We start from the raw sequence: 12,500 nt of genomic DNA, 5'->3' as shown, positions 1-12,500 counted from the left end.
GAGACCATGCGATCAGCTTAAAGTTATTCAGAGTCACCAAATTGTACGATGACGAGCGAACCCGCCACCTATTGGTTTCGATCTAATAAAAGCGCTCCTTCCGTTCCCGGTCGGAGCTCTATTTGCATGTATTAGCTCTAGAATTACCACAGTTATCCAAGTAAATGTGGGTACGATCTAAGGAACCATAACTGATTTAATGAGCCTTTCGCGGTTTCACCTTAATTTGGCTTGTACTGAGACATGCATGGCTTAATCTTTGAGACAAGCATATGACTACTGGCAGGATCAACCAGGGAACTGCGTGCTTATACGATCGGTCCACGAGATTGCCGGTATGGCCAAACCCGTTCGCCTCTCGTCATGTGGCACTAGCCATGTCGATTGACTTCGACTAGCGCCGCACATCAGTAAGTGCAAGTCCTCGACGAAACGACGTAACAGCCCCCAGTCAGCATGAGACTCAAGCTATATATACATCATCATCATCTCGGACAAAACACCGATCAAAAATGAGAAAGTTTCTAGAAACAATCCCTCGCCAAGGCGTCCATATATAATACGAACCCCCGGCTATCAACTAATTTCTTATACACATTCCATCTCGACCCTTCGCTATACCTGTGAATATAACGACACGGTGATTCGAGATTCAACAATATTTGTCGCTCGGAACGAATTGAGTGGTTGCAAATTTTTTGTGAACATAACCCGCAACGGGCAGAGGATCACGATTTGAAGGTTGGTCGCTTAAAGGCCATTCGACTACAAAGAGACGAAGCGGACCGCGACCTCGCTGCATGAGGTTGACGAAAGCGACCCAAGATGCGAAAGCCGAAACCAACACACCTTGCCAGTACCCAAACGCCGAGGTCGGATTCGGGTCTACCACTTACCAACTGAATATCATCCTAAAAAGAACTCCAAACAGTCTAGGACAGGACCCATTCTCCACCCCTTCTATATATGTCAGGAGAACCCCGGATTCCCCTCCAGACACGATTTAGCAAACTTTTCCCGATCGATCCGACCCACCGAGGCCGTTTCGACCGTTCGCCGCGCCTACTAGAGCTGATTTCTTCGGACTCCGATCAGAAAATCCGCCGATGCATGTCGTTAACACCTAGTCCGCCTCGTCCGATCGATCGAGGCCGTTTCGACCGTTCGCCGCGCCTACTAGAGCTGATTTCTTCGGACTCCGATCAGAAAATCCGCCGATGCATGTCGTTAACACCTAGTCCGCCTCGTCCGATCGATCTAGGCCGTCTCGATCCACCCATCGCGCATCGAAAGTCGCATCTCTCGAACTCCGATCCGGAAATCGGCCGATGCATCACGTTAACTATTTCTTATATATCTAATATAATATACATCGAGACGGTAAGAATTCTTTTAATCGAAGATATACATATACTTCTCATCAATATCCAAAAGCTTATCGAAAAATAAATTACTCAACTTTTACGTGAAGAATCGTTCACCCAAACCTTATCCCCTATATATGTCAGGAGAACCCAAGGTTCCCCTCCAGACACGATTTAGCAAACTTTTCCCGATCGATCCGACCCACCGAGGCCGTCTCGACCGTCCGCTGCGCCTACTAGGGCCGATTTCTTCGGACTCCGATCAGAAAATATACCGATGCATGTCGTTAACACCTAGTCCGCCTCGTCCGATCTATCTAAACAGTCTCGACGCACCCAACACTCTTTCAAAGTCGGATTACTCGGACTCAATCTGAAAATGGACCGATGCATGACGTCAACACTTAGCCCGCCTCGTCTGATCTATCTAAGCCATCTCGACCCACCCAACACGCCTTCCAAGTCGGATCACTCGGACTTCGATCTGAAAATCTCCGGACTCATTTTTATGAATATCCCCAGTCAGTAAGAACGTTATTTCGCCAATATATACCAACAATAAACCATATTCCAATAGCTGAACCAAAAATATAATTCCCGATCCAAACGTTCTGCATCGCCCAACGCGACCACCTTCCCTATATATGTCAGGAGAGCACAGGGTTCCCCTCCAGACAACACTTACGCTCTATCCCCGACTCTCGGTCGATCGATAGGCCAGGTCAGCGGTGTCTGTTTCGGCCGAAGCTCGGACTTTGGTCAAAATGTTCCGATACAAAATTTGAACCAAGATAGATACAGATATGATTCCTTCTTAAATATACGTTGATTATCGAACAGAATATGGTAAATATTTTGCGATGACCGAGGATTTCATGAATTTTTTTTTTTTTTCGAAAAAATTTTCTATTATCGGAATTTCCTCAAATTTCATTTGGTTGCCTCCTAATGCTTATTAAAAATGATAACCAACAATCAGAATCATTATTTATCATTTATTTCAATTTTTATAATGAAAAACGTTCACGTCCTTTCGCGCCTCTCGATCGTCGTTTACGTGATGCATCGGTCAGCCCTAGTTTACGTGGTGCATCGGTAAGATCGAGTTCACGTTCTGCATCGGTCTGCCCGAGTTTACGTGGTGCATCGGTAAGATCGAGATTACGTGGTGCATCGGTAAGATCGAGTTCACGTTCTGCATCGGTCTGCCTGAGTTTACGTGGTGCATCGGTATGATCGAGTTTACGTTCTGCATCGGTGTGATCTAGTTTACGTTGTGCATCGGTAAGATCGAGATTACGTGAAGCATCGGTATGATCGAGTTTACGTTCTGCATCGGTCTGGACTCTGAGATATATTTTCGACGTGAAAATGTTCCGATACAACTTTTGAACCAGGATAGTTAGAGAGATGATTTTTTCTGGGATGTACGTTGATTGGGGAATGGATTGTGGAAAATAACTTGCCATGACCGAGGTGTTCTCGAATTTTTTTTTTTTTTCGAAAAATATTTTCTGATTTTGGATTTCACTCAAATTTGATTTCGTTGCCTTCTAATGTGTTCTAAAAGAGTAAATCAGTAATCAGAATCGAAAAATATTTTTCGGATTTTTTTTTTTTTGAAAAAAAATTTTCTGATTTTGGAATTTCCTCAAATTTGATTTGGTTGCCTTCTAATGTGTTTTTAAAGCGTAAATCAGTAATCAGAATCAATATTCATTGTCGACTTTAATTTTTATAAGGAAAAATGTTCACGTCCTTAAACGCCTCCCCATCATTAGCCCGAGTCCAAGTCGATGTCAGTCCCGAGCGGACGGTGTCAGATACTACCTATCGCCCCGGTCTGGACTTGGCGAGGTATTTCGACGTGAAATGTTCCGATACAACTTTTGAACCAGGATAGTTAGAGAGATGATTTCTTCTATGTTGTACGTTGATTGTGGAATGGATTGTGGGAAATAACTTGCCATGACCCAGGTGTTCTTGAATTTTTTTTTTTTTCGAAAAAAATTTTCTGATCTTGAAATTTCCTCAAATCTGATTGCGTTGCCTTCTAATGTGTACTAAAAGAGTAAATCAGTAATCAGAATCAATATTCATTGTCGACTTTAATTTTTATAAGGAAAAATGTTCACGTCCTTAAACGCCTCTCCATCGTTACCCCGACTCCAAGACGATGTTAGACCGGAGCGGACGGTGTCAGATGCGACCGATCTCCCCGGTCTGGACTTAGCGAGATATTCCGACGTGAAATGTTCCGATACAAAAATTTAACTGTGATAGTTAGAGAGATGGTTCCTTTTGTGATGTACGTTGATTGTGTAATAGAATATGGAAATAAACTTGAGATGACCGAGGTCTTCTGGGATTTTTTTTTTTTTTCGAAAAATATTTTTCGATTTCGGAAATCCCTCAAATTTCATTGAGATATGTCCTAATGTGTTCTTAAAACTTAAATCAACAATCAGAATTAATATCCAAAAGTTATTTCATTTTTTATAAGGAAAAACGTTCACGTCCTTTCCGCTCCCAAAAAGTGAGATATCATAGAAAATATCGCTATATTTGTTGTTTACGGCCATACCACGCTGAAATTGCCAGTTCTCGTCAGAACACTGAAGCCAAGCAGCGTCGGGCGCGGTTAGTACTTGGATGGGTGACCGCTTGGGAACACCGCGTGCTGTAAGCTTTTTTTTTACGTTCTGCATCGGTCTGCCGAGATAACGTGGTGCATCGGTATGATCGAGTTTACGTTCTGCATCGGTAAGATCGAGATTACGTGGTGCATCGGTAAGATTGAGATTACGTGGTGCATCGGTAAGATCGAGTTTACGTGGTGCATCGGTAAGATCCAATTCACGTTCTGCATCGGTAAGATCCAGTTCACGTGGTGCATCGGTAAGATCGAGATTACGTGGTGCATCGGTAAGATCGAGTTTACGTGGTGCATCGGTAAGATCCAATTCACGTTCTGCATCGGTAAGATCCAGTTCACGTGGTGCATCGGTAAGATTGAGATTACGTGGTGCATCGGTAAGATCGAGTTTACGTGGTGCATCGGTAAGATCCAATTCACGTTCTGCATCGGTAAGATCCAGTTCACGTGGTGCATCGGTAAGATTGAGATTACGTGGTGCATCGGTAAGATCGAGTTTACGTGGTGCATCGGTAAGATCCAATTCACGTTCTGCATCGGTAAGATCCAGTTCACGTGGTGCATCGGTAAGATCGAGATTACGTGGTGCATCGGTAAGATCGAGTTTACGTGGTGCATCGGTAAGATCCAATTCACGTTCTGCATCGGTAAGATCCAGTTCACGTGGTGCATCGGTAAGATCGAGATTACGTGGTGCATCGGTAAGATCCAGTTCACGTGGTGCATCGGTAAGATGGAGATTACGTGGTGCATCGGTAAGATCGAGATTACGTGGTGCATCGGTAAGATCTACTTTACGTTCTGCATCGGTCTGCCCTTGTTTACGTGGTGCATCGGTAAGATCGAGATTACGTGAAGCATCGGTATGATCGAGTTTACGTTCTGCATCGGTCTGCCCGATATTACGTGGTGCATCGGTCTGCCCTAGTTTACGTGGTGCATCGGTTTGGACTTAGAGATATATTTTCGACGTGAAAATGTTCCGATACAACTTTTGAACCAGGATAGTTAGAGAGATGATTTTTTCTGGGATGTACGTGGATCGGGGAATGGATTGTGGGAAATAACTTGCCATGACCGAGGTGTCCTCGAATTTTTTTTTTTTTCGAAAAAAATTTTCTGATTGTGGAATTTTCTCAAATTTGATTTGGTTGCCTCCTAATGTGTTCTAAAAGAGTAAATCAGTAATCGGAATCGAAAAATATTTTTCGGATTTTTTTTTTTTTCGAAAAAAATTTTCTGATCGTGGAATTTCCTCAAATTCGATTTGGTTGCCTCCTAATGTGTTCTAAAAGAGTAAATCAGTAATCGGAATCAATATTCATTGTCGACTTTAATTTTTATAAGGAAAAATGTTCACGTCCTTAAACGCCTCCCCATCATCAGCCCGAGTCCAAGTCGATGTCAGTCCCGAGCGGACGGTGTCAGATACTACCTATCGCCGAGGTCTGGACTTGGCGAGATATTACGACGTGAAATGTTCCGATACAACTTTTGAACCAGGATAGTTAGAGAGATGATTTCTTCTATGTTGTACGTTGATTGTGGAATGAAATACGTAAAATAACTCGCCATGACCGAGGTGATTACGATTTTTTTTTTTTTTCGAAAAAAATTTTCTGATCGTGGAATTTTCTCAAATTTGATTTGGTTGCCTCCTTATATGTTCTAGTAGCGATAATCAACAATCAGAATCAAAATCCATGGTCGGGTTTGATTTTTATAAGGAAAAATGTTCACGTCCTTTTTTACAACCCCGACTCATTGACGATGTTAGAACCGAGCCGGCGGTGTCAGATACGACCGATCGCCCCGGTCCCGATCGTCATTTACGTTGTGCATCGGTCTGCCCGAGATTACGTGGTGCATCGGTATGATCGAGTTTACGTGGTGCATCGGTAAGATCCAATTCACGTTCTGCATCGGTAAGATCCAATTCACGTTCTGCATCGGTAAGATCCAGTTCACGTGGTGCATCGGTAAGATGGAGATTACGTGGTGCATCGGTAAGATCGAGATTACGTGGTGCATCGGTAAGATCTACTTTACGTTCTGCATCGGTCTGCCCTTGTTTACGTGGTGCATCGGTAAGATCGAGATTACGTGAAGCATCGGTATGATCGAGTTTACGTTCTGCATCGGTCTGCCCGATATTACGTGGTGCATCGGTCTGCCCTAGTTTACGTGGTGCATCGGTTTGGACTTAGAGATATATTTTCGACGTGAAAATGTTCCGATACAACTTTTGAACCAGGATAGTTAGAGAGATGATTTTTTCTGGGATGTACGTGGATCGGGGAATGGATTGTGGGAAATAACTTGCCATGACCGAGGTGTCCTCGAATTTTTTTTTTTTTCGAAAAAAATTTTCTGATTGTGGAATTTTCTCAAATTTGATTTGGTTGCCTCCTAATGTGTTCTAAAAGAGTAAATCAGTAATCGGAATCGAAAAATATTTTTCGGATTTTTTTTTTTTTCGAAAAAAATTTTCTGATCGTGGAATTTCCTCAAATTCGATTTGGTTGCCTTCTAATGTGTTTTTAAAGCGTAAATCAGTAATCAGAATCAATATTCATTGTCGACTTTAATTTTTATAAGGAAAAATGTTCACGTCCTTAAACGCCTCCCCATCATCAGCCCGAGTCCAAGTCGATGTCAGTCCCGAGCGGACGGTGTCAGATACTACCTATCGCCGAGGTCTGGACTTGGCGAGATATTACGACGTGAAATGTTCCGATACAACTTTTGAACCAGGATAGTTAGAGAGATGATTTCTTCTATGTTGTACGTTGATTGTGGAATGAAATACGGAAAATAACTCGCCATGACCGAGGTGATTACGATTTTTTTTTTTTTTCGAAAAAAATTTTCTGATCGTGGAATTTTCTCAAATTTGATTTGGTTGCCTCCTTATATGTTCTAGTAGCGATAATCAACAATCAGAATCAAAATCCATGGTCGGGTTTGATTTTTATAAGGAAAAATGTTCACGTCCTTTTTTACAACCCCGACTCATTGACGATGTTAGAACCGAGCCGGCGGTGTCAGATACGACCGATCGCCCCGGTCCCGATCGTCATTTACGTTGTGCATCGGTCTGCCCGAGATTACGTGGTGCATCGGTATGATCGAGTTTACGTGGTGCATCGGTAAGATCCAATTCACGTTCTGCATCGGTAAGATCCAATTCACGTTCTGCATCGGTAAGATCGAGATTACGTGGTGCATCGGTAAGATCTACTTTACGTTCTGCATCGGTCTGCCCTTGTTTACGTGGTGCATCGGTAAGATCGAGATTACGTGAAGCATCGGTATGATCGAGTTTACGTTCTGCATCGGTCTGCCCGATATTACGTGGTGCATCGGTCTGCCCTAGTTTACGTGGTGCATCGGTTTGGACTTAGAGATATATTTTCGACGTGAAAATGTTCCGATACAACTTTTGAACCAGGATAGTTAGAGAGATGATTTTTTCTGGGATGTACGTGGATCGGGGAATGGATTGTGGGAAATAACTTGCCATGACCGAGGTGTCCTCGAATTTTTTTTTTTTTCGAAAAAAATTTTCTGATTGTGGAATTTTCTCAAATTTGATTTGGTTGCCTCCTAATGTGTTCTAAAAGAGTAAATCAGTAATCGGAATCGAAAAATATTTTTCGGATTTTTTTTTTTTTCGAAAAAAATTTTCTGATCGTGGAATTTCCTCAAATTCGATTTGGTTGCCTTCTAATGTGTTTTTAAAGCGTAAATCAGTAATCAGAATCAATATTCATTGTCGACTTTAATTTTTATAAGGAAAAATGTTCACGTCCTTAAACGCCTCCCCATCATCAGCCCGAGTCCAAGTCGATGTCAGTCCCGAGCGGACGGTGTCAGATACTACCTATCGCCGAGGTCTGGACTTGGCGAGATATTACGACGTGAAATGTTCCGATACAACTTTTGAACCAGGATAGTTAGAGAGATGATTTCTTCTATGTTGTACGTTGATTGTGGAATGAAATACGTAAAATAACTCGCCATGACCGAGGTGATTACGATTTTTTTTTTTTTTCGAAAAAAATTTTCTGATCGTGGAATTTTCTCAAATTTGATTTGGTTGCCTCCTTATATGTTCTAGTAGCGATAATCAACAATCAGAATCAAAATCCATGGTCGGGTTTGATTTTTATAAGGAAAAATGTTCACGTCCTTTTTTACAACCCCGACTCATTGACGATGTTAGAACCGAGCCGGCGGTGTCAGATACGACCGATCGCCCCGGTCCCGATCGTCATTTACGTTGTGCATCGGTCTGCCCGAGATTACGTGGTGCATCGGTATGATCGAGTTTACGTGGTGCATCGGTAAGATCCAATTCACGTTCTGCATCGGTAAGATCCAATTCACGTTCTGCATCGGTAAGATCCAGTTCACGTGGTGCATCGGTAAGATGGAGATTACGTGGTGCATCGGTAAGATCGAGATTACGTGGTGCATCGGTAAGATCTACTTTACGTTCTGCATCGGTCTGCCCTTGTTTACGTGGTGCATCGGTAAGATCGAGATTACGTGAAGCATCGGTATGATCGAGTTTACGTTCTGCATCGGTCTGCCCGATATTACGTGGTGCATCGGTCTGCCCTAGTTTACGTGGTGCATCGGTTTGGACTTAGAGATATATTTTCGACGTGAAAATGTTCCGATACAACTTTTGAACCAGGATAGTTAGAGAGATGATTTTTTCTGGGATGTACGTGGATCGGGGAATGGATTGTGGGAAATAACTTGCCATGACCGAGGTGTCCTCGAATTTTTTTTTTTTTCGAAAAAAATTTTCTGATTGTGGAATTTTCTCAAATTTGATTTGGTTGCCTCCTAATGTGTTCTAAAAGAGTAAATCAGTAATCGGAATCGAAAAATATTTTTCGGATTTTTTTTTTTTTCGAAAAAAATTTTCTGATCGTGGAATTTCCTCAAATTCGATTTGGTTGCCTTCTAATGTGTTTTTAAAGCGTAAATCAGTAATCAGAATCAATATTCATTGTCGACTTTAATTTTTATAAGGAAAAATGTTCACGTCCTTAAACGCCTCCCCATCATCAGCCCGAGTCCAAGTCGATGTCAGTCCCGAGCGGACGGTGTCAGATACTACCTATCGCCGAGGTCTGGACTTGGCGAGATATTACGACGTGAAATGTTCCGATACAACTTTTGAACCAGGATAGTTAGAGAGATGATTTCTTCTATGTTGTACGTTGATTGTGGAATGAAATACGGAAAATAACTCGCCATGACCGAGGTGATTACGATTTTTTTTTTTTTTCGAAAAAAATTTTCTGATCGTGGAATTTTCTCAAATTTGATTTGGTTGCCTCCTTATATGTTCTAGTAGCGATAATCAACAATCAGAATCAAAATCCATGGTCGGGTTTGATTTTTATAAGGAAAAATGTTCACGTCCTTTTTTACAACCCCGACTCATTGACGATGTTAGAACCGAGCCGGCGGTGTCAGATACGACCGATCGCCCCGGTCCCGATCGTCATTTACGTTGTGCATCGGTCTGCCCGAGATTACGTGGTGCATCGGTATGATCGAGTTTACGTGGTGCATCGGTAAGATCCAATTCACGTTCTGCATCGGTAAGATCCAATTCACGTTCTGCATCGGTAAGATCCAGTTCACGTGGTGCATCGGTAAGATGGAGATTACGTGGTGCATCGGTAAGATCGAGATTACGTGGTGCATCGGTAAGATCTACTTTACGTTCTGCATCGGTCTGCCCTTGTTTACGTGGTGCATCGGTAAGATCGAGATTACGTGAAGCATCGGTATGATCGAGTTTACGTTCTGCATCGGTCTGCCCGATATTACGTGGTGCATCGGTCTGCCCTAGTTTACGTGGTGCATCGGTTTGGACTTAGAGATATATTTTCGACGTGAAAATGTTCCGATACAACTTTTGAACCAGGATAGTTAGAGAGATGATTTTTTCTGGGATGTACGTGGATCGGGGAATGGATTGTGGGAAATAACTTGCCATGACCGAGGTGTCCTCGAATTTTTTTTTTTTTCGAAAAAAATTTTCTGATTGTGGAATTTTCTCAAATTTGATTTGGTTGCCTCCTAATGTGTTCTAAAAGAGTAAATCAGTAATCGGAATCGAAAAATATTTTTCGGATTTTTTTTTTTTTCGAAAAAAATTTTCTGATCGTGGAATTTCCTCAAATTCGATTTGGTTGCCTTCTAATGTGTTTTTAAAGCGTAAATCAGTAATCAGAATCAATATTCATTGTCGACTTTAATTTTTATAAGGAAAAATGTTCACGTCCTTAAACGCCTCCCCATCATCAGCCCGAGTCCAAGTCGATGTCAGTCCCGAGCGGACGGTGTCAGATACTACCTATCGCCGAGGTCTGGACTTGGCGAGATATTACGACGTGAAATGTTCCGATACAACTTTTGAACCAGGATAGTTAGAGAGATGATTTCTTCTATGTTGTACGTTGATTGTGGAATGAAATACGTAAAATAACTCGCCATGACCGAGGTGATTACGATTTTTTTTTTTTTTCGAAAAAAATTTTCTGATCGTGGAATTTTCTCAAATTTGATTTGGTTGCCTCCTTATATGTTCTAGTAGCGATAATCAACAATCAGAATCAAAATCCATGGTCGGGTTTGATTTTTATAAGGAAAAATGTTCACGTCCTTTTTTACAACCCCGACTCATTGACGATGTTAGAACCGAGCCGGCGGTGTCAGATACGACCGATCGCCCCGGTCCCGATCGTCATTTACGTTGTGCATCGGTCTGCCCGAGATTACGTGGTGCATCGGTATGATCGAGTTTACGTGGTGCATCGGTAAGATCCAATTCACGTTCTGCATCGGTAAGATCCAATTCACGTTCTGCATCGGTAAGATCCAGTTCACGTGGTGCATCGGTAAGATGGAGATTACGTGGTGCATCGGTAAGATCGAGATTACGTGGTGCATCGGTAAGATCTACTTTACGTTCTGCATCGGTCTGCCCTTGTTTACGTGGTGCATCGGTAAGATCGAGATTACGTGAAGCATCGGTATGATCGAGTTTACGTTCTGCATCGGTCTGCCCGATATTACGTGGTGCATCGGTCTGCCCTAGTTTACGTGGTGCATCGGTTTGGACTTAGAGATATATTTTCGACGTGAAAATGTTCCGATACAACTTTTGAACCAGGATAGTTAGAGAGATGATTTTTTCTGGGATGTACGTGGATCGGGGAATGGATTGTGGGAAATAACTTGCCATGACCGAGGTGTCCTCGAATTTTTTTTTTTTTCGAAAAAAATTTTCTGATTGTGGAATTTTCTCAAATTTGATTTGGTTGCCTCCTAATGTGTTCTAAAAGAGTAAATCAGTAATCGGAATCGAAAAATATTTTTCGGATTTTTTTTTTTTTCGAAAAAAATTTTCTGATCGTGGAATTTCCTCAAATTCGATTTGGTTGCCTTCTAATGTGTTTTTAAAGCGTAAATCAGTAATCAGAATCAATATTCATTGTCGACTTTAATTTTTATAAGGAAAAATGTTCACGTCCTTAAACGCCTCCCCATCATCAGCCCGAGTCCAAGTCGATGTCAGTCCCGAGCGGACGGTGTCAGATACTACCTATCGCCGAGGTCTGGACTTGGCGAGATATTACGACGTGAAATGTTCCGATACAACTTTTGAACCAGGATAGTTAGAGAGATGATTTCTTCTATGTTGTACGTTGATTGTGGAATGAAATACGGAAAATAACTCGCCATGACCGAGGTGATTACGATTTTTTTTTTTTTTCGAAAAAAATTTTCTGATCGTGGAATTTTCTCAAATTTGATTTGGTTGCCTCCTTATATGTTCTAGTAGCGATAATCAACAATCAGAATCAAAATCCATGGTCGGGTTTGATTTTTATAAGGAAAAATGTTCACGTCCTTTTTTACAACCCCGACTCATTGACGATGTTAGAACCGAGCCGGCGGTGTCAGATACGACCGATCGCCCCGGTCCCGATCGTCATTTACGTTGTGCATCGGTCTGCCCGAGATTACGTGGTGCATCGGTCTGGACTTAGAGATATATTTTCGACGTGAAAATGTTCCGATACAACTTTTGAACTAGGATAGTTAGAGAGATGATTTTTTCTGGGATGTACGTTGATTGGGGAATGGATTGTGGGAAATAACTTGCCATGACCGAGGTGTTCTCGAATTTTTTTTTTTTTTTCGAAAAAAATTTTCTGATTGTGGAATTTTCTCAAATTTGATTTGGTTGCCTCCTAATGTGTTCTAATAGCGATAATCAACAATCAGAATCAAAATCCATGGTCGGGTTTGATTTTTATAAGGAATAATGTTCACGTCCTTTTTCGCCTATGTTCTTTTTCGACGTGAAAAGTTCCGATACAACTTTTGAACCAGGATAGTTAGAGAGATGATTTTTTCTGGGATGTATGTTGATTGACGTACGA

General features: G+C 41.9%; 2 non-coding genes across 2 annotated transcripts in view; one reads left to right on the top strand and one right to left on the bottom strand.

The window, feature by feature from the left end:
- The window catches only part of LOC123687700, a 1,906-nt gene extending 1,607 nt beyond the window's left edge, over nt 1–299 (bottom strand). The window contains exon 1 of the ribosomal RNA XR_006749411.1: nt 1–299. This exon is cut by the window's left edge and continues 1,607 nt beyond it. This is a non-coding gene — a ribosomal RNA (small subunit ribosomal RNA).
- A 3,635-nt stretch (nt 300–3,934) lies between these two features.
- LOC123688279 lies at nt 3,935–4,053 on the top strand. The gene has a single exon (XR_006749808.1). It is a non-coding gene; the product is annotated as a 5S ribosomal RNA (ribosomal RNA).
- The last annotated feature ends 8,447 nt before the right edge of the window (nt 4,054–12,500 follow it).

This window comes from Harmonia axyridis, chromosome X (genome assembly GCF_914767665.1).
Source record: "Harmonia axyridis chromosome X, icHarAxyr1.1, whole genome shotgun sequence".
Lineage (NCBI taxonomy): Eukaryota > Metazoa > Arthropoda > Insecta > Coleoptera > Coccinellidae > Harmonia > Harmonia axyridis.
The sequence above is the reverse complement of the archived record's forward strand: the minus strand, read 5'-3'. Positions and strand labels throughout refer to the sequence as shown.